Source organism: Schistocerca serialis, chromosome 7, assembly GCF_023864345.2.
Source record: "Schistocerca serialis cubense isolate TAMUIC-IGC-003099 chromosome 7, iqSchSeri2.2, whole genome shotgun sequence".
NCBI classification, from domain to species: domain Eukaryota; kingdom Metazoa; phylum Arthropoda; class Insecta; order Orthoptera; family Acrididae; genus Schistocerca; species Schistocerca serialis.
In genome coordinates this window covers 363,014,276-363,035,778 of record NC_064644.1, presented here as the reverse complement: position 1 = coordinate 363,035,778, position 21,503 = coordinate 363,014,276, and positions in this window count along the sequence as shown.

The window sequence follows — 21,503 nt, the reverse complement described above, 5'->3', positions numbered from 1 at the left end:
TACAGTTTTCTGAAGTGTCTCTTTGCACGTCATTAAAGCCAGTACAGAAATAGTATTTACTAGCACTTCAATGCTTAACTTAGTTATCTTTTACACAATATTGAATTACCGATTAAACACATTCCCACTATTTGTAACTGCGCTGGGAGACAGTACATTTGTTTAGTTACATGCTCCTTTGATCAATTCATAATATTCGCATGAAAATGATATGGTATGAATCACTTTACAGAAGTGCACGCAGGATTAGTTTAAACAATAATGATCATGTTAACTTTCAGTCCTACTTATCCATCTGCCCTAAAAAACTAGTTTTTCACAGGCTACAAATTTTTAAGTAAAAATGCATATAGGGGATAGAAGTAGTTAATCAGATGAACAGACAGTATTTTGGATTTAAAACTAGGTTTGCTACCCGTCAGATGTTTTATGGTATTTGGTAAATGATCAAAGATGTTTTTGATCCATGTTGAACTCTTCCTGAGTCACTGATATCTCTAAAAATTGTTGTACATGTGAGCATCATTGTTCTTCCCTATAGCTGATGGATTATTTATGCCAAATTTATTCTATATATATATATATATATATATATATATATATATATATATATATGATATGCATCATTTATTCCAAATTTATATATATGTAACAAAGCTGCAGTTAAAATGCAGTGCTCCTGAAAGTGAATAACTCAGCTAAACAGCACATGTTATTCTTACTGCTTACTTTTGCGCAATGAATACTTCATTTCTAAGTGATTGGTTACTTCATAAAACGTTAAGGCAATGTAACAAAAATATGTCAAGAAGTTGAATTATGTGTCTCATAGCCTGCAAATTGCATATATGGAGGAAGAAGATGAACATAATTGTCTGAACAGCTCAGCAATATGCTTCACCCAGTTCAAGTTGTCATCAGTATGAACACTCACAAATTTCGAGAATTACACTCTTTTATTAAAGTGTTATATCAATTAAGTTGCCTGTTGTTGAGAACTGCATATAACGCGTTCTCTTAAAAATTTAAGGGAGGCCGTTGTCAGCGGCACAATAATTTATTGAAAAATCTATTACAATGTCTTCTGTCATTGTTTTCTTCAGATGGAATTCACTGAAACCTAGTCTTATCTACAGGAACAAGAAATTCTGCATAATGAATTTTATACACGAGTAGAAAGTCAGTAACACGTACAAGGAGCAGAAGTGGGTCTAAGTCTTCTTGATTTCCCCCCAGCCACTACAGTTTCCTCTGCTTCCAGCGTCATTAGAACTTCTGAGTACAACTTTTACCATTATATTTGTTAAGTGTGGCTCAGATCACTTGTTTGCAAAGCCATCAATTACATAGAACTTAGATTCTGTAAAAAGGTAAGATGATTAACATAATCAAAAAAATACTGAGAGAGACAAATTTATTATCTTGTAGCATTTGGTGGAAGAATAGGTAGACAGTATTCTCATTTTGCAGTAGACCTGGAATCCAAACTGCTTTTTTCTAACTAAACTGTCTCTACTTAGATGTGAGAGTGCTCTTGAGCAAATTAATTTTTAAATAATTTCGTGAAGACGTCAGTGACACTAATTATGAAGAGGTTTCAGGATGGCATATTTCACTCTTTGTGGAAAAGTCCCTGTGACATTCATCTGCTTCATGTATCATTAGTAAGCATACTTATTAAATTAGAACCACTCACTAAAATTCTCTTTTAAATTCCATCAACACCATAGGATGTTTTGTTTTTGAGAACTTTTATAATTTTATTCATGTCAGTGGAGGATATTGGCGGTGCTCCGAGGTGCTTAAAATTATGTGGAGTGAAGTTTTATATGTGTTCTCTTGCTTCTTCAACTGAAATATCTAATCCTGCTTTTGTTGTGACATTTAGAAAATAAGTCTTAAAACGATTCAAAACTTATCAACCACAATCTTGTCATTCAGTTTGACAGTGTACTAATCGGTTGTGTTATTATCAGTTTTATGTTACTGATAAAGTTTTAATCATATTACCTGCGTTACTAGTTTATGTCATGTTTTCATAGTTTTGGACGTTTTAGTGACATTCCTTAAAATATTACAATAATTTTTGTAGAATGCGTTCGCAATAGATTTAGAATTGCTCTGTCCTTTTTCCTCCTGCACGATATGTTAATTATTTAGGAACCTTATTTTCAAATACGAGGGGGTACCCCCCCCCCCCCCAAAAAAAAGAAAACAGAATAACATTGTTTTGGGCGGAGCTTGTGTAGTACACATGCAGTGATTGCTTTTTGCTAGCGCTATTTTGTTATTGTTTCGTTTTGATGATGGCAAGTTTAAGTGAATAACGTGCAGATGAGAAATTTTGTTATCTACTCGGTGAACATGATGCTGAAACTGTTTTACTGTTGAAACCAGCCTACCAAGGTGAGGTTATGGAAAGAATTCAAGTGCATGGTTTGTTAAATTTAAAAGAAAGCTACACGTCGATTAATAAGGAACCTCGTTATGGAGTCCAACAGCCGTCCGAATCGAACGAAAACATTTCAAAAAAATTCGGAAGCTTGCTTTTACAGACCGTTGACTTACATTTGATCAATTGTCAGATGTTAGTGGGGTATCTTAGTGCTCGGTTCGGCGAATTTTGGCGGAAGACTCTGGAATGAAGAGGGTTGCTGCCAAGTCTGTTCCTTGGCTCCTGACTGGCAATCAAAAGGAACGTCGAATTGAAACATGTCGTGGTGTGAAACTATAGCTTGAATCTGATCTTGATTTTCTGTCAAATGTCGTTTCTGGTGATGAGTCATGCTGCTATGGTTACGACCCAGAAACAAATCGACTGTTAAGCCAAGGGAAGGCGTCAAGAGAATGTCGTCAAGTCAAATCAAACATAAAAGCAATGCTGATTTGCTTTTTTGATGCCATGGGCGTAGTTCATTCAGAGTTTGTTCCCCCAGGTCAAATTGTCAATTAGTCCATTTATATGGAAGTTTTAAGAAGATTGCGCAATAGTGTTTGTCGAAAAAGACCCGATTTGTGGGAAACAGGAGGCTGGTTTTTCCATCATGACAACGCACCTGTACACACAGCCATCTCTGTTGACAGTTTTTGGCTAAAAGTAGCATGGTTCCACTGACTCGCATACCTTAATGGCCTGATCTGGCTGCGTGTGACTTTTTCTTCTTTACACGCATGAAAAGGGGCATGAAAGGACATAGATTTCACAACATTGAAGAAGTTCAGAAAAAAAGGAGGGAGAAGCTGTCAGCCATTTCTAAAGATGACTTCAAAATATGTTTCGGAAGTGGAAATATCGGTGGGACAAATGTGTTAGTTGTAACGGAGACAATTTTGAAGGGGATAAGGTAGTTTTGTAAAAAATGTGAAAATACATAGCTATAAAATAATACTTCCAGTTTCTTTGGGCAATCTCTCGTATTGACATAATTTTTATAGAACCAGTTGAATTCCACATCACCAGCTCTTTCTATATATATCACCTTGTACTGCTCTTTTAACTTATTCTTAAAAGACTGTATACCTGTAATATTGTAATAATAACTGTTGTTCATAACATAAAAGTGACTTAACAGCTAGGGGAAAATTTAATTACTTCAACCTGAGCATCGTCATTGGAAATTTAATGTCAGGATCCTGCAATCTTGCTTCCGTAAGTTGCATCACAATCAGAGAGCACATTAACAATTAGGTATAATTTAATCGTTTCAGTTTGAGCACTCTCTATAAACATGTTGTCATTCAGGATCTTAATGTCTTATTGAAAGATAAGAGCGAGAGGAGCAGGGAGTGAAAGAGCTAGATGAAGAAAAAATTTTGCACCCACAGAACAAATTATTTAATTTTCGAAAGCGAATGCCTTAAAACAGTATAAAAAGTTGGACTATGTAATTCTATAAAAAAGGAAGAAACCATGTGCAAAAACGAATGTGTTTTAAGGCAGGAAAATTAAATCAGGTGCCGGACCCCGTCAGTAACACTGGACACACACTTTACCTGGCCGACTGGACGACCTCAAGCACTATGCCAGGCACACTAAACCAGTCCAAAAACAGATATCATTATAACATGGCACTGAACAAAGATACGCAATTGAAAAGTAAGAAAAAGGACAACTTGCGATTTTATGTAAAACAAATGAACTTCAAGTTTTCGAAGCCCTCAATAAATATTACAGAAACCTGTTAGTATAAGATAAAGGGTCTATATCTTAAAAAGAAAAACATGAAACTGGCGATAAGCATTACCAAAACCAGAAGATAGCTAAGTTAACACAAAACCAATTTATTGGCAGTCGTTTTCAGTTTTATGACTATATTAAAAGCAAACTATAGCTAGACTGCACCGCTTCAGTACTGCTAAAACGCATTAAGGCTGACTGAGGTTCGCCTTATACAAGGAAACCAGTCACGGTTAAAAGCGAGTGTTCTAACGGTCTTCTCTACAAATTTATTGTCGCAGTGGTTCACCGATTGTGCAGTGCTAAAGCGCGCTGCCCCAATACCGCTGAAACCCATGAGGGCTGGCAACTCAAATGTAACTTAAGTTCATGTTTCCCAAGAAAACCAGTCACAGGCTATAATTGAATATATTAAGAGATTTAACACGAAATGAAATGTCGTCTATGGTTCACTGGTGTTGCACTGGACAAGAAAGTCAACAACTAATTGCTTAATTACTTATATCCCACTCGGTGTGACAGTAACCCGATAGATCACACCACAGTACGTCTCTTGAAGTGCAGTCGAGTGATCTTGCCTAATTCAGTGAGCTAGTGTGAACACCATGGTGCACTGTGGAAACTCGCCATGTACTATCTCTAATGGTCATGTGCACGATAGACCTTTATCGATAGGAGCTGACGCACGATTCATTGCTACACTCTCACATTAGAGAAACCACTCTATGTAAATATTAAATAGTAAATTATATTTCTCCCAGTCCTGATCGCACGATGAAAAATACTTTTAGATTTCCACTAGAAAGCCGTTGGTCGAAAATAACGTGCGACTTCAAGTGTTTACTTTGGAGAAAACCAAAATGATTCAAGTACAATTCAACACATTATGCAGCCAGAATTACTAACTCTTTTCGTGATTAAATGTAAGGCAATATGAATCTTTAACTGTTTCAGGTTACTATTCCGAAACGGTTCAGTTAAGGATGAACACATTAAAATTTCAAACAGTCTTAGTAAAAGAAGAACAAATCTAGTAACAATCCCTCAAACGTTCCTTTCCAGTCATTTCACTGGATAAACAGAGTAATAACATGCAATACAAGGTCAACAAGCTATGTTTATTTAATGCAGAGTCAACTCAATTTACATTTAAGTTGCATAACAACTACTTGAATGTTGAAGTATTTAACGACACTTAAAACCGATTTCCAGTCAACACATTCGTGTAGGAGATAAAGAAGGTTAAGGATATGATCAGTCCACAACAGTTTACACAGACAGGTGGATAGCTTTTACAGAACTACTGTACTGCTCAATAACAGAAGCTTGAACTTTAACTTATGTTCGTGTTGCAGCTCTAAAAAGATGAAAATGTTTTTGCCTCTCTAATGGTGCGCAGACGTAAGAGTAGTATTCAGCCAACAAAATGCAGTATCTACAAGTTGAAAACCGGCTGTTCTAAACACCTCTCGTGCTATGTATTCATAGGCGTGTCTACAAGAGTCTGCATATCTCAAAGCAGCTATAGTAATTCTTCTGTGTGCTAGGGGAGCTTTATTTTTGGTTGGGAACCGCTTGGACATGTCTTCAACGAGTCTTTTAATCTATGAAATTAGACAGCCAATTGTATTACTTATATGGATATTCAATTAGAGGTGGTCACAGGCTTGTGGATAAGGGAACACTTTTGGTTCCGCTTACTGCTGTGAACATGCTCCGCCGTCCTGCTTGTTACCGCGTGGACGTTCCGAAATGGAACACACTATTCGTGATACTGAAATAGGCACATGGAAGCGACTTCATCCTGGACAGGGGTGAGATGACTTCTGGCTTGCGCTGCCTCATGCGTAATTATGCCTTACATAGATTTTCAGGTTTATTTACGCAAGACACATTGCAACCGCCTTTCAAGTGAGCAATGCTAGTTGTTAGATGGTTTCATAGCTTAGCTAGAACACGTAGGCGTCATTATATGTTGTCTATTCATATGTTATGCTCAGTCATCCTCGTCTTCTCGTCTTCAAGTTGCTGATCAAATTGTATTTTCATTCATTAAATAGTATCATGGGCATTAATAAACATATAGACTTATTCTTGTGTCTTTTGTAAATATAATATAGAGTCACGTGGTCCACTGAAGGACACTTATACACGAGACACACTTATTCAATATTCATACAATTTTCGACTCTTATAAAGTTTTTTTCATTCCTACGATATTTATTCATGTTCTCACATGTGCTGCTTAATAGCTTCGTACGCAAGAGAATTACTTTCGGGATTATATTTTAGAAGAGGCAGAACAAAATTTTCATCCACCCACGCAAGTGCGTGTTGCCATGTGTTGTAGCGTAGCATGTGCAAGCCCGCGTGTATTGCACGAATCGCTCGTAGGAGGATGGATTTATTTGTACAGGTGAGGAGTGGCTTCATGAGGTCTGTCCTCTAATGGTTATAGTTCTACATCTATATCCACATCCATACTCCACAAGCACCTGACGGTGTGTGGCGGAGGGTATGTTCCAATATGTTTTGGTTTAGGTTATGTTAATCGCCTTTCCATTATTCAGTTGCTGTATTAGAAAGTTCCTGGTCCCTGCAGCATATAATGTAAAGTTAGTTGTATCACTTTTTGTTCACTTATGAGTCAGATTTCAAACAAAATAAGTGTTTCCAGGGATATTACATTGTATTATATTAATTCTTGTTCCATAGATCAAGAATATGACATTTCGTGATGATGTAGAATGTGCTTCTTTAACCTAAATTTTCATTACACATTTTCAAAATTTTTTATAGTTAATATTTCATATCTTAAAATCCATCCACTGAGTAGAAGGAAACAGAAATCGTTTTAATTTAATTTTAAATTTTGTTGGCTATCTGTCAGACATTTAATGCTATTTGGAAAATGACCAAAGATTTTTGTGGCAGCATAGTTCACCCCTTTCTATGCCAAACTCAGATTTTACCCACAATAGTGAAGATCATCCTTTCATCTAGTGCTTTAGCTAAGCACTTCGCTTTAATTTTTGAATTTGAATGGGTTATTGATAACGAATATTACAACTGAGTACACGTATTGCAAAGGTATTGTGAACATCATCAGTTCCTTAAACAAATGTCTGTAATGTGATCTTAGGTGGGCTCCTGCTATTATTCTGATTACACGCATTTGTGCAATGAATACTTTTTCTCGTAGCGTTGTATTATACTAAATATGATGACATACGAAGCAGTGAATGAAAACATTCATATTAAGCTAATTTACTGACGTGTTTATCATAAAAATTTGCAATAACCCTAATAGTGTTAGTAGGTAAACATAACTATTTCAGAAACTTCATTAATGTGAATCTTCCAATTCATCATCAATGCACACACTCATAAATTTTTAATATTTTGCCTTTACAGACTTCTGTTTGAGGTTTTCATCTATCATTGGTGTTATACTATACTATGTATTCTCAAAATTTACTGCGAGTTCATGTGCAGGGAACCACTTCATAATTTTCTGAAAAATATTAATTACAATTTCCTCAGCTAATTCTTTCTCATTGTGTGTGATTACTATACTCGCATCATCAGCAGATGGAACTAGTTTTGCATCTTGTTGAATACAGAGCGGCAAGTCACTGACATATATTTAGCACAATAAAGAAATCAAAGACTGAACCATATGGAACACAATTCTTGATATCTTCCCAGTTAGAAGACTCTGCTCAATTTTACACACCATCTGTATTGTAAATTTCAACTTTTGCATTATTCCAGCTAAAAAGGATTTAAAAATATTTTTGCAGTGTTCCACTCATACCACAATACATAAGCTTATCTAGAACAATATCACGATTCACACTGTCAAAATCCCTTCAGAGATCACAAAATATCCCTTGGGTGATGTTTGCTTACTCAGAGCAATTAATATTTGATCAGTCAAAGCATATGCAACAATTTCTGCTGAGAAGTCTTTCTGAAAACCAAATTGACATTTTGTTAGTACTTCATGATCACAAATATGTTGAGCTGCTCTTGAATACATTACTTTCTCAAGGATTTTGGATACAGCAGTGAGACGTGAGGGTGGGTGGTAGTTGTTAGCATCAGACCTTTGCCTTTTGCGGGCAAGTGCTCTACCAACTGAGCTACCCAAGCACGACTCACCCCCCCCCCCCCCCGTCTTCACAGCTTTACTTCTGCCAGTACCTCGTCTCCTGGCAGGAAGTTTCATAATATCAGCGCACACTCCGCTGCAGAGTGGAAATCTCATTCTGGAAACGTCCCGCAGGCTGTGGCTACGCCATGTCTCCGCAATATCCTTTCTTTCAGGAGTGCTAGTTCTGCAAGGTTCGCAGGAGAGCTTCTGTAAAGTTTGGAAGTTAGGAGACGAAGTACTGGCAGAAGTAAAGCTGTGAGGATGGGGCGTGAGTCGTGCTTGGGTAACTCAGTTGGTAGAGCATTTGCCCGTGAAAGGCAAAGGTCCCAAGTTCGAGTCTCGGTCCGGTACACAATTTTAATCTGCCAGCAAGTTTCATCAGACCTATCGCTTTTTTTGTGCAATGGTTTAACAATACCATATTTTAGTCAATCTGGAAAAATTTCCTGTCGCAGTGGCTGAGACTCGTACTTATCTGTTCGGAACCAGCTTTTAGCACTCTGTTGGAAATGCTATTAATACCATGTGATCTTTTATTTTTGGGAGAATTTATCATTTTCCCAATTTCAGTAAGAGAAGTAAGTTGAATTTCAGTTTCATCAAATTATATAGGTATTGCCTCTTCCATATAATGCCCTGCGTTTTCTAATGGACAGCTGGATCCCATTTCCTCCACAAGACTTTAAAAAAGTATTATTAGAATTATTTTCTACTTCTGACTTTCGATAACTAACTTTTCACTGAGTTTGAGAGAAATACAGTGTCCCTTTCCTCTTGGTTGCCCTGTTTCCCTTTGAAAAATGTTCCAAATTGTTTTAATTTTATTATTAGAATTGCTAATTTCAGACATAATGCACTTACTCCTGGATGTTTTACAGCTTTTATTAGTACAGTGTAGCAGTATTTACAATGTTTCATTGTTTGTGGATTATTAGTCCTCCCAGGTGAAATAGACAGGCCTCCTTTCTGCTTACAACGTATTTATCTCTTCAGCAAGCCATGAGGTGTTTGATGGTTTCTTACAATTACGTTTCAGTGATTTCTTAGGGAATCTGTTTCCAAATATACTCACAAAAGTATCTGAAATAGGTCAAAATTTTAAATTAGAATCACATTTCCTGTATACTTCACAGTCTAGCTTGGCAGGCTTCCCCAAATTTGCAATTGTTAAATTCTTAATTGAATGCATTAATTTGGAATACTGTTTTGTGTTAATGGATAGAGCTACGTCATACACTGTATCTAGCTCTGCATCATGTTTAGATAGATGATTCTTAACAGTAAAGGTTTTTATTTGATTAAATTTATCTTGGTCTATAAAAACATTACCTATCAATATGCTGCTTTGCTGTAATACATGAGTGGGAAAATCAATAACTGACGTTAAGTCGAAAGAACCACGTAATACTTAAAGGTCAGATAGAAAAGTGGACTGTTTCAGAAAAATCTACATTGAAATCCGCACAAAGAATAATTTTCTTCCCTATGTCTGATAAACAGCACAACGAAGTATATAAGTTTTTCAGAAGCATGTGTGTCCCTATAGTGACTTATACACAGCTACAATTATAAAGGTACAATTATTTAGTTTAAGTTCACATGCACATGCGTCTATATGTTGCTCTATATAAATGTTTTGATTTCAAAATTTTTCACACTGTGATAAATTTTAACACATAATGCAACTCCTCCTTCACTCCTTAATGTCTGTAATTACACGTGCTGAAAGCTTATATCAACCTACATTTATCTTTTCCATGTCTGTGACTATATGCTGTTGAGACAGGCCCGGTTCTTCTACTGCACCCTCATCTTCTGAACAAACAAGATCATCTACTTTGTTTCCTAATCCCCTGATATTCTGGTGCATTATACAAGCATTAATTATCACTGTGCTTTTTTGAGAATCTTGTGACATATAAACATTATTTTTCACTGTACTTTTATGTGAATCTTGTGATATTTTACCTGCCTGTCTGAGCGTTTCTATGAGAGCCTCTCATGAAACCTAATTTCACCCAATGTTGAATCACTGGACACTAATCTTAGCCTAAACGATGAGGTACTCTCATGAGTTTCAGTGTCCTCCCCCCCCCCCCATTAATGTTTTACTATCATCCCAGTTAGTTTACCCTTCCCTATCATCGGAGATGCAGGCCATACATCCTGATTTCCCACCTACGAATAGCATTAACAGGAACCAAATCTATGCCTGAAAAAGTAGCTGCCCGAAGCAGCTGATCTAGCTTCGTTTTGACCCTCCTAACAGGGCTGTTCATTTGGGGCAGATCATATTGCATGAAAGCAGCAACCAATCCTACACTTGTATGGCTCGTTGCAGGTGTTATTTTTACCAGGACAAACTTAGTAGCCCTGATCCCCATCAATACTGTTTCCTGCGCCACCATCACAACATTATCTTGGTTTGTAAATCCCTTGCACAATGATCCTCCATCCTCCATCAAATGGCTAAAACAGGCGGTGGGCTTTAAAAAACTTGTTACCTAATTTTTCCTGCCAGATGTTTCCCACAGTGTTCATCAGTTTTAGAGATTTTATACATATCTGTTTGTTTTAATGAGAGTAGGGGCACTGCTAACATCGTCGTTGAGAACCCATATGTTCCGAAAAGCCACACACATTCACACAGAGACTAGAATGTTGTTGTACAGGACACTGTTAGGAAATTAGTGGTTGTGCTGCCTATTTACAGCGTCATAATTTGGTCTATTGACAATTACGGTTTTGTTAAATAATTGTTATCCTAGTTAACAATTTTCTGCACTTCTTATTTGCGTATACAGTGCGAGGGGGACTGCCCCATTTACACACCTGAACGTTACAAGTGGTATGCTATCACATATTCAGAGTATTCAATGCCTTTTACAAAATAATTCATTTATGTACTACTTGGAATATCTTGATATGTAGAGGCACAGTTCCTTCGGTTGCGGGTATGGTATGAACGTATGTGCCTCGTGATTGTTTTAGTCGTATATATTGTTTTTGAGACAGACTGCGGTATTTAATGTATCCTCATGCACATCAAATATTTGATACTGCATGTCTTCAAAACGCCCTTCTCAAACTCAGCACAACTTTCAGAATGAAGACGGGATTATGGAAGTGTATCTCTACGTTTATCTCTGAGAACAAAATTAAGTCATTATTTAAATAATAAATACATATTGCAAACCCCTTACAAACAGTCCATATGTTTCCTGACTGTGAATTTTAACGGTTTTCAAAAATACTTGTGAGAACTATAAGGAAAACCATGGGCGAGAAGGAGTTGAAAAATATATGGACCAATTATAGATTGCATGTGCCCCAAATCAAATCTTAGAAGTATTTTAATAGGTATTAAAGATTCACAATCATAATTTTTCGGGGCCATAGGTATGTATAGGCTTAAGAACCTGTATGGGGCTTGGAGAAATTACACATTTCAGTCGAATTTAAGAATGTATAATACCAACAATTTATTTTTATATAAATTTCTGTTTTCTGGTTTTACTCTTGTGTGTGTGACATTCTTCAATCGATTTCAAAAATTTTGTGAGATTACAGTAGTGCTTGCTGGAAATTTTAGGTTTATCTCAGTTTTCTTAACCTGAGTCAGCCACTATTTTGCTTTTCCTATGGACATCTAGCGAAAATCTGTCAAGGTAAAAAATTATAGAGATTCGGGCCACACGAAGCTTATGAGCAGTTAGTCTTCCTGTAAACCATTTACGACTCAGAAAGGAAAAGGGGAAAATGAGAAATTTACACAAAATATACTGCAACACTCACCAGACCAGAAAGTAAGGTAGTAAGGAACTGCCATCCAGTTCTGAGCTACGTTACAGGTTTCACATCTCGAGCTCATAGGGGAACATTATGTGACAGATACCCTCTGCCAAGCTCAAGACAAACAACGCGTTAGTACTACATTCTAGTCCAGTTTCCAGCACGCTGAAAGTTTCATTACTCTAGCTCATAGGGAAGTTAACTTAAAATTAATTTCAAAATTTATACCAAATAGGCGAACATACAAGAAAGCTAACTAATAAAAAGTCTTAAAAATGAAGACATACATAAGAGAATGAATCTGAGAACCACTGTTACAAATATAACAGGGCCACAAAGATTGAGATGGTATAGGCGTGTATGCCGGTTTGGTGAAGGTAGATTGCCTATGAAGATGGTAGAACTAAGAGAAGATGCAGAGGAAACCCGAAAAAGTAGTGTGGAGAGGGAGTTAGCAGAGCTATGTCAGCGTGGAATTGGGACGTGCCCCAAGTCAAATACATTATCCACAAAGCCTCGTTTGTAGCCTCTGCCACTGGAGTTTCTTTAGCATCTCTGCAATGCTCTCGCGCGGACTGTATGACCCTATGACCAAACGAAAGCATAAAAGGCTCCTACCTGGTATGGGTTCCAGAGTGATTAGGAGTCGGCCGAACAACTGTTTTTAATACCATTTGCTTTATGTGTGTCGCTCAAGATGGTTATTCCAAGATATTTTACGGTAAATGCTGAGTCTTTCCAGCTATTTGTCAGCATCGGTCTTGTTGTCCACTAGTAGGCTTCTCCTTCTACGAATGCGCAATGTGTTTCCTCTATTTACGTTCAAAGTCAGCTACCGGTGCCAGCAGCATTCAACAGGTCCTTTCGCAATTCACTGCTATCTTGAGGTGTTGCTATCTTCTTGTAGGAAACAGCATCTTCCGTAAGTAACCATACGGAGCTACCGAAATTTCTGCTGGCTAAATTACATACAGGGTGTAACTAAGTTCCCTGTATAGTCTTTCAAGAGAGATTCACTACACCGAAACAATAAAAAAAAAGGTTTACTGGTAAACATGGGCTGTGAAATGCATACCTTACGAACTATGAGCACTTGTTCATCTTCGATACTGTGAAAAATATCTGTTCTAATGCTAACTCTTTGTTTCCCACATTTTAGGAAGCTATAGTATGTGCCAAAATAAGAAAAAATGTCCAGTGAACATAGGCTCTTAAATGCACACCTTAAGAGGGACGAGCATTAGCTCAGTAGAACAGATGTGTAAGACAGTAGGGGAGATGAAAAAGAGTACACAGCTCGTAAGGTATGCATTTTACAGACCATGTTTGCTGGATAATTATTTATTTTGCAGTCCATACAATCTTCTCCCAAAATATGGAAATACAAGAGCTTGCTGCAGAACAAATGTGTTTCACAATATCGAAGATGAGCAAGTGCTCGTAGGTCACAAAGTTGGCATTTTAGTGTCGATGTTTGCTAGTAATTTGTCTTCCTTCTTTTGGTGTAAGCGACCTCTCCTCAATGTCTGCAGAGGCAATTTAGTTATACCCTGCCCACTGTAAACAGTAACGCCCCTATCACACTTGCTTTGGGAACTACTGAAATTATATTTGTATTTTTCTAAGTTTTCTCTGCAATATCCGTTAAATATTTATTTTTCAGAAAGCCTTTGTATAGGATGTGGGATGTATCAAAATACAGCGGCAAATACATAAAACGGCATACCAAATATTTATTGCTCGTTAGATAGGGAATTAAACAAGAAAACGGAACAACAGCTGTGGTGACAGTATTAGTTTTCAATCAACATTTAAATAAGAGCTGTATTTAGTAAGGAATGCAACAGTTTATTTCTGAAATCAGGTTTCATTTATTCAGAATTCCTGAATCTTTCTATAAGAAATACCTATTTTTCATCATAATCTCGGATAGGTTCCACGGATAAACGCCACCTTACGGAGAGGACCTGTAGACTTGCATGGTAACATTCTATTAGTCGTCGTCGGAGCCAAAGTCTAGTTGCATCAGTAACCTCCCCATCATCGAGGTATTGCCCGTCAAGTGCATCCATCATTGAGGCAAACGGATGGAAGTTGGGAGATGTGACATGCAGCTTGTAGGACAGATGACGAAGAGCAGTCGAACGAAGCTTAGTGAGCTCTTCTTGGGTTTGTAGACTTGTATGAGGCCTTGCGTTGTAATGGAGATGGAGGAATAGGTTTGTATTTGAATTTTTGTGGGTTGCTAAGGGAAGCACATTAAACTTCTGAGTTGGTTTTTGCGCCATGAGGGAAGACGTGAAACTGAACAACCACTTCAGAGTCCCACACTCACCGTAGTCACCATGATGTTACCAACTGAGAATACGACTTTGAACTTCTTCTTCAGAAAAGATGTGGTATGGCTCCACTGCATGGATTGCCGTTTTGTTTGATGTTGGAAGTGATGAAATCTTGTTTCATCGCCTGTAACGATGTTAAACAAGAAATTGCCATAGTGAGTCCCGTACCGGGGAAGAAATTACGCGCAGAAGTTCCTTCTTTGCTCTTTACGGCGGCGAGGACCAGAGCAGGCACACGCCTTTGAGTACCTAAACTGATGGACGAGTGCGTCAGCACGACCAACAGAGACGTCCAATTGAGCAACAAGGTGTTAGGTTGTAATCCTTCGATCACCTCCAATAAGAGTGTCCGCACGTTCCAACGTTGCGGTAGTCACACCTGTGTGCAGCCTGTCAGCAGTCGGGAGATGAGATTGGTTTATTCAACCATGTGGCGATGATGACAAATGTCCGCCCAACTGCTCAAAGTGATTTTGTTCACTGCCAGGTCTACGTAGACGTTGTGAAAGCTCTTATGAACATCTGTGATGCTCTGCTTTTCCTCCAAAACTATTTTGAAGGATACGTTTATCACGGGCACCTATCTGAACTTCATATAACTATACGGAGTGACGCAAAAATATTCCACGATGTTCCACAACAAGTTTTTCAACCGAAACTGGCGAGAAAAACAAATGTGATGCAGTACTTACTGACCGCCCCTGATAGAAAGTATTTTTAGATGCTAGTTTATTTGCACCCACAGCCTGAATTGGATTTACGTATGCGCCGTGAAATGTTTATCTCATTGTCTCTCCGTTCTGTCCACAGGCAATTAAGGGAGTTCTTTTGAGTTTATGTGTGTAAATTAATATGGAAAGTGAGAGCGTCCGGCGTCACAGTGGGTTGATTTATGTCATCAAGTCGGATGGCAGCGGACACAATGTCGGCAGGTGGACGCCACGTCGAGGCGCGCGCCGCCTGTTGTGGGTGGCGATCTAATCCCGACCCGCGGCCGTGTTAATTGGCTATTGGGCACGGCCGCGGCCGCGCTGCGGGGAGCCCGGGTCATCACACGCTCTGTCGCCCCCACGGCTGTCCGTCCGGTCCCGCAGCGTCACGTCACAAGCCACTCAGCTACCTGCGCTTCGTTGCCCGTCCTGTTTCGTTATCGGGGGTTCTTTCATCTGGTGAACTACCTGCACGCCGCTCCTGATGCCACTAGTTGCCATTTGATAATGCTTCCATAGCCTCACCTGTGTAACAACATGTTACTTACCCAATCAGAGACGAAACAGCCGTTCTAACGAGACAAAGAACATTATACTCACCGAGTGCATACTAGTATGAATGTTATCTTCAACGAAACAAATTCTAGCAGTATCATACAACGTATTTTATTATGACATAGCTTATATTTTTTATGATATATGAGGTGTGTGAGAAAAGTAATGAGACAGGATTTCTTTACCGATCTTTTTATTTTTTATTTTTTTAGGAACAACAATACATTCCCATTGAAATTATTTCCTTTCGGCAGCTATTGACCGATGAAGTTGTTCTCAGTCTTGGTAACAGCTCTGAGAGGCTTCAACTTGTGGTGGTGTCCTTAACATGTCTGTCACATCCTTTTGAACGTTCTCCGAGATCCTTTACTAAAGTCGTTTTGAGACTTTTACATTTTCGGAAAAAGAGCCACAAGAACTCAGATCAGGTAAACAAGAGCTTAGGGAACAACAGGAATGCATTCTGACGTCAAAAATTTCGTGATTGATTCGGAGTAGGTATTAAAATCCATGGAGAAGATATAAAAACTTTGAGGTTCGCCGATGACATTGTAATTCTGTCAGAGAAAACAAAGGACTTGGAAGAGCAGTTAAACGGAATGGACAGTGTCTTGAAAGGAGGATATGAGATGAACATCAGCAAAAGCAAAACGAAGATATTGGTCTGTAGTCGAATTAAATCGGGTGATGTTGAGGGAATTAGATTAGGAAATGTGAAACTTAAAGTAGTAAACGAGTTTTGCTAATTGGGGAGCAAAATAACTGATGATGGTCGAAGTAGACTGAGAATGCCAAGGAAAGCTTTCCAGAACAACAGAAATTTGTTAACATCGTGTATAGATTTAAATGTCAGGAAGTCGTTTCTGGAAGTATTTGTATGGAGTGTAGCCATGTATAGAAGTGAAACATGGACGATAACTACTTTAGATGAGAAGAGAATAGAAGCTTTCGAAATATGGTGCTACAGAAGAATGCTGAAGATTGGATGGGTACATCACGTAACTAATGAGGAGGTACTGAATAGAATTTGGAGAGAAGAGAAATATGTGGCGAAAAATGACTAGAAGAAGGGCTGGTAGGTCATATTCTGAGGCATCAAGGGATCACCAATTTAGTATTGGACGGCAGCGTGGAGGGTAAAAATCGTAGAGGGAGACCAAGACATGAATACATTAAGCAGATTCATAAGGATGTAGGTTGCAGTAGGCACTGGGAGATGAAGAAAGTTGCACAGGGTAGAGTAACACGGAGAACTGCATCAAATCAGTCTCAGGACTGAAGACCACAACAACCACAACAACAACAACATGTGGCCATGTGACATGGGTCGTTGTCATGATGCAGCATCCCCCTGTCTGCAGTGTCCGGTCTCACTCGATTCACGCATTCCCTGAGCCTTTCGATGACATCTTTGTAGAACAATTGGTCGATATTTTGTCGTGGAGGAACAAGTTCTCTAATCATGACACCGCTACTATCCAATACGCAAGTACACATCGTTTTGATCTTTGATTCGCTCATTAAAGCCTTTTTCCGTCGATGAGATGGCTCAGTGCACCACTCATCATTTTCCCACTTTGTATCAGGATCGCATTCCCAAATCCCGGATACATCAGCTGTGATCAAACGACTGAACCATTTGAGATCATCTGCTATGATCTCAAGATTGTTTGTCTACTCAGTTGCGACGTTTTGGCACAAACCTCTGTATGTGCAAAACTTAGGTCAAAATTTTACGTACAGTGTAAGATTTTAAGTTTAACAGAACACTCATTATCCTTACTATTAAACGTCGGTCTAATCTCACAATAGCACACGCACTCTCGACGTTTTCATCTGTTTCTGAACTTCAAGATCTCCACAAACATGGTTCATCCTCAACATGTTCTCGGTATTTCGAAAAAGATTTGTGCCAGCGACAAACTTTTGCTCTTTTGAGCTTTTGGTAAGGAATGTTTCCCTACAGGCGATCTCCAGCTTTTGGAAAGGTTACACATGCGGATTCTTCGTATTTAACACAAAATTTGATCGCATAACGTTGCTCTAAATTCTAAAAGGAATAAGAAAACTGTTCCCATAGACATATCTATTCAAGGTAATGAAAGAAAACATGTTTTACATACTGTTTTTATAGCTTAGCTCTTATTCTGTTTATTCACTATACAAATCAAAACAGTTATCGTACGTTTACGCTAGTGTTACAATAGCTACTGCATACTCTGTTTCCACCAACCTGTTGAATCAATCAGCAAAGTCCTCTTTCCGTTCTTTACGATTTCTGTAGTATCTTCCGGCCAAAAAAGTCACTCAATTTGGCATAAATATGGTAACCCCTTCGAAGAAGAAAGTACGCTTAGGGTTTAACTGAACAGATTAGAGGCAGTTATTTGTGGGGAGCGGAGCAAACTCGTGGTATACGGAATGACAAAAGAAACTTTAATACTTTATTGACACTCAGTAGTCCAACACACAAACACAACCTTAGTTGAACAGCCACGCTTTGCTATAACAAGATAAATGATAATAATACTTTATCTTAATATTTAGAGGACGTCCCATAAAAAAGCTTCGGCAAAAGCTACTGAAATTACGCTATGCTGCCGGACGCTCTCACTTTCCATATTAAGTACGAGACTGAGAGTGATAGTTTTTGTTTAACGTCATTACAGACGATAAAACAAGTTTTCATCACTTCAAACCAGAAACAAAACGGCAATCTATGGAGTGACGCCAGACCACGTCTCTTCCGAAGAAATGTTCAATGCCGCATAATCAAACGTTAACGTAATGGTGACTACGGCGATTTCGAGACTCTGATGCGGTTGTTCAGTTTGACGTCCTCCCTAATGGCACAACAACCAACTCTGAGGTGTATTGTGCTACCCTTAGAAAACCCAAAAATGCAAACTTAAATCTCCTTCTCCGTGATAACGTAAGACATTACTCAAGTTTACACACCCAGTAAGACCACACTAAGCTTCGTTGGACTGTTCTTCCTCATCCGCCCTACAGCCTGGGTGCCACATCTCCGACTTCCACCCTTTTGACTCAGTGAAGGATGCACTCAACAGTAAGCAATATGTGGATGTGGGGAAGTTACTGATGCAGCAAGACGTTGGCTCCAACGTGACTAATAGAATGGAACCATGCGAGCGTACAGGCCCTTTCCGTAAGATGGCGTAAGGTCGTCGAACTCCTCGGAGATTATATTGAAAAATAGGTAATTGTCGCAGAAAGATTCGGGAATCCTGAGTAAAACAAACCTGGTTTCAGAAAAAAAGTGTTGCATTCATTACTGAACGCACGTCTAATTTAAATGTTAGTGAAAACTATTACTGTAACGACAGTTTTTGCTCCACTTTCTTGTTTTTTGGCTTTCTTTGACCACCTTATTTTACACTCCTGGAAATTGAAAGAAGAACACCGTGAATTCATTGTCCCAGGAAGGGGAAACTTTATTGACACATTCCTGGGGTCAGATACATCACATGATCACACCGACAGTACCACACGCACATAGACACAGGCAACAGAGCATGCACAATGTCGGCACTAGTACAGTGTATATCCACCTTTCGCAGCAATGCTGGCTGCTATTCTCCCATGGAGGCGATCGTAGAGATGCTGGATGTAGTCCTGTGGAACGGCTTGCCATGCCATTTCCACCTGGCTCCTCAGTTGGACCAGCGTTCGTGCTGGACGTGCAGACCGCGTGAGACGACGCTTCATCCAGTCCCAAACATGCTCAATGGGGGACAGATCCGGAGATCTTGCTGGCCAGGGTAGTTGACTTACACCTTCTAGAGCACGTTGGGTGGCACGGGATACATGCGGACGTGCATTGTTCTGTTGGAACAGCAAGTTCCCTTGCCGGTCTAGGAATGGTAGAACGATGGGTTCGATGACGGTTTGGATGTACCGTGCACTATTCAGTGTCCCCTCGACGATCACCAGTGGTGTACGGCCAGTGTAGGAGATCGCTCCCCACACCATGATGCCGGGTGTTGGCCCTGTGTGCCTCGGTCGTATGCAGTCCTGATTGTGGCGCTCACCTGCACGGCGCCAAACACGCATACGACCATCATTGGCACCAAGGCAGAAGCGACTCTCATCGCTGAAGACGACACGTCTCCATTCGTCCCTCCATTCACGCCTGTCGCGACACCACTGGAGGCGGGCTGCACGATGTTGGGGCGTGAGCGGAAGACGGCCTAACGGTGTGCGGGACCGTAGCCCAGCTTCATGGAGACGGTTGCGAATGGTCCTCGCCGATACCCCAGGAGCAACAGTGTCCCTAATTTGCTGGGAAGTGGCGGTGCGGTCCCCTATGGCACTGCGTAGGATCCTACGGTCTTGGCATGCATCCGTGCGTCGCTGCGGTCCGGTCCCAGGTCGACGGGCACGTGCACCTTCCGCCGACCACTGGCGACAACATCGATGTACTGTGGAGACCTCACGCCCCACGTGTTGAGCAATTCGGCGGTACGTCCACCCGGCCTCCCGCATGCCCACTATACGCCCTCGCTCAAAGTCCGTCAACTGCACATACGGTTCACTTCCACGCTGTCGCGGCATGCTACCAGTGTTAAAGACTGCGATGGAGCTCCGTATGCCACGGCAAACTGGCTGACACTGACGGCGGCGGTGCACGAATGCTGCGCAGCTAGCGCCATTCGACGGCCAACACCGCGGTTCCTGGCGTGTCCGCTGTGCCGTGCGTGTGATCATTGCTTGTACAGCCCTCTCGCAGTGTCCGGAGCAAGTATGGTGGGTCTGACACACCGGTGTCAATGTGTTCTTTTTTCCATTTCCAGGAGTGTATATTACCATCAAGTACTTAACACCATTTTAACAGGTACAAATATGAAGCCACCCTCTATTAATCTTTACTCATAATGTCCGTTGCGATCATGCGTACTGAATATTTCCAAGCTTTTAAAATTACAAGAGAATGTATCTTTCACAATTACTGAAAAGAATGTCAACTTACAGATCAATTACAGCTGGGACGAATAAACAATTACTTATAGTTACCACTCCTTTGACCGGTGAATTCCCGTAATTATTCATGCTCTCTCCTTCTGGTCTCAGCATCAACAAGGTACATCGAGCAGTACAACGTATGATATACCGGTATATCAGCTCCTTGTACGATTAAGTGTTATTACATTCACGGTTGTGTAAATGAACGCTCTAGTTCCCAAGACTCGGTATGTCCATCTTTTTAGCGATAGTTGCGAGACTCGGCTGCTCGATAGTCCATGTCAAATTAAACTCCTTTCAGCCGGCAATTTTCAATCCTATTTTATTGGGCAACCAGTTTCAGCGTTTTGCTACGCCATCTTCAGGCCCCTGAAAGAAGTGTGGGAGTAATCTACCTCGTTTGTGATCAAAACATGGGCCAGCAGTACTAGTAGTAGAATGGGAGCGAGGGGCTCGTTGTAACAGGGGTAAGTAGTAACAGGCTCTTTTTACTAGGATCTTAAACTTGATTAGCGTATTTCTCTGACTCGATTTGACCTATAAACCGCGCCGCATCATGTTGCCATAGCCAGCGTTCCTCCGGCCGGCGCTGTGATCGGAAGTGAGCACGCGCTTCACTTTTGCCAGCTAATATAAGATTGTACTGTCGTAACATTTTGGTTTGCGTTATTATTATCGACCAATTGCAAATTTTCTATATCTTATTTACATTCAATTTTATCTATCTCTGATAATATGTAACAGTTTTTCATATTGCTACATTGTTTAAATAGTTTTCTTGATAAATG